This window comes from Lissotriton helveticus, chromosome 2_1, assembly GCF_964261635.1.
Source record: "Lissotriton helveticus chromosome 2_1, aLisHel1.1, whole genome shotgun sequence".
Taxonomy (NCBI): Eukaryota; Metazoa; Chordata; class Amphibia; order Caudata; family Salamandridae; genus Lissotriton; species Lissotriton helveticus.
The window spans coordinates 1,495,981,007-1,495,982,974 of record NC_136059.1 but is presented as its reverse complement, the minus strand read 5'-3'; positions in this window follow the sequence as shown (position 1 = coordinate 1,495,982,974).

Below are 1,968 nucleotides of genomic sequence, written 5' to 3'. Positions count from 1 at the left end.
TATGACAACAACAGACATTGGAAAGTCGGCCAATTTTGACCAAGGAGAAGACTTTTGGGTTAAACTGGAGCTTGTCTTTACTGAGACCTGTCTGCCCATATATGACAGACTGAATTCCATAGAAGCTAGGTTGACCCAATTGGAATCACTCTTCTCTACCGCATGCTGGTGGCGGAATGCGGGATGAATGTGGGACTGGAACCAATGAGGGGCCTTTAATTCCAGTTAATGTGGTCTCTAACCCCGTAATACTAGAAGGTTATAATGCTGTTGCGGAAATACCAATTGTACAACCCTTAAATGATGACCGATTAAGGAGAAATGATCCGCCAAACAGTGGAAAGAGCCAAATTAGGGCTGAGCAGGGCCAGGAAAGAGGCGGGGAGAAAATTAAAAAGCTAAGAAACAGGGCAAATACGCTACAGGATCCAATTGCCCTCCCTCGCCTAGACCTTCCCTCAGAGTCCACACAATATGTGGTGGTATTAGTAGGGGTCCCATAATTGAAAGAAGGGAAAAGAGAAACATTTAGAGACTTCAAAAACAAATGCATTCACTGGCTGAGACAAAACAGGCCGCTTCCAAACCAACTCTCCGGTGAGATCCTCTTCGCACGACGTGTGGCTTGGGTAGGCACACGGGCGAAACAGACAAAGTGCGATAGTGTAGTGATCAATTTTAGGGACAGAAGGGCTGTAGACCACATTTGCAACTGGTCAATGGGAAGTCCAATAACGCAGATTCAATCCCTACGCCTGACCCATTTCTACCCGGCCGTACCTATCCCTGCTAACCCAGATAGAGCTTTTAGAAGGGAACTGTGGGAGACAAGGGACAACTTTGACCACTATGCGCAGGCAGGGAGTGATATGTGGTTTGGGCCCCAGAATTGTACGCCAGACTTGGCTGTGTTTTACCATGGAAACCGTTTCAGTACTCTGGACCTTGTAGACTGACGGTTGAGGCGCAGCTTGACAACATCAGTTGTTCCCGCAAAAAGGGATACTGATATGGCAAACTTTTCCACAGTAGGAGCTATTCATCTTGATCCACAGTATGGTTTCCAGAGCAGTGTGACAAAGGGGGTGACTATTAGAAGAATGAGTAGCAACAGTATGAGTATTAGGAGGAACGATGTAATTGAACCAGATGGGGTGATGTCGACAAAATGGCAAGATGAATGTTAGAAGCGGCTGCCTCTAGTTGGCAGAGGTATACACTTCTGACAAATAGGGACACACCTTTTCTAGTCAGGGCAAGGGGATCACACACTTAGATAACCCCTGCTCACCCCCTTGGTAGCTTGGCAAAGCAGACAGGCTTATCTCAGAGGCAGTGCGTTAAGCATTTATGACCACATACAGTAATAAAGTGAATACACTACAAATGGACACGACACAGTAGTATTATAAAAATAAGGATTTTTTATATAAGGCTTAGCACAAGACCAAATAACGGCAAAAATATACCACAATCTTAATAAATACTCTTGGAAGGAAAAATAATAGTTCAAGTACGGTTTCTTCTTAGCACAAAGTCTTTAGTATCAAAAGCAACTCTTCTTCTTTAAAACACAGTTCTTGGCAACAATGTAACCCACACGGGAGTCACACGACGTCGAGGCAAAGTTAATCCAAAGGTTCGGCGTCGACCGTGAGGAGCGCTACGTCGAGCCCGGAGTCGCACAGACCCCAACAACACAGTACCTTGGAAAAGTGAAGCACTCGATGATCCGCGGCGTCGAGATGTTCGGCGTCGCGTCTTCGGCGTCGATCGTGCCTCGGAGTCGGGGCGATCTGCAGCGGCGTCGACCGAAGTCAGGCAGGAGCAGCGCTCACGAGATGAAGCAGGATACGGCGTCGTCGATGTCGATGTTGCAAGAGTGAGCAGCGCTCACGGCGTCGAGAGGGCTCGAGGTCGATGCGATCAGCGGCGGCGTCGACACAGGGTCACTTGGAGCTGGAGCCG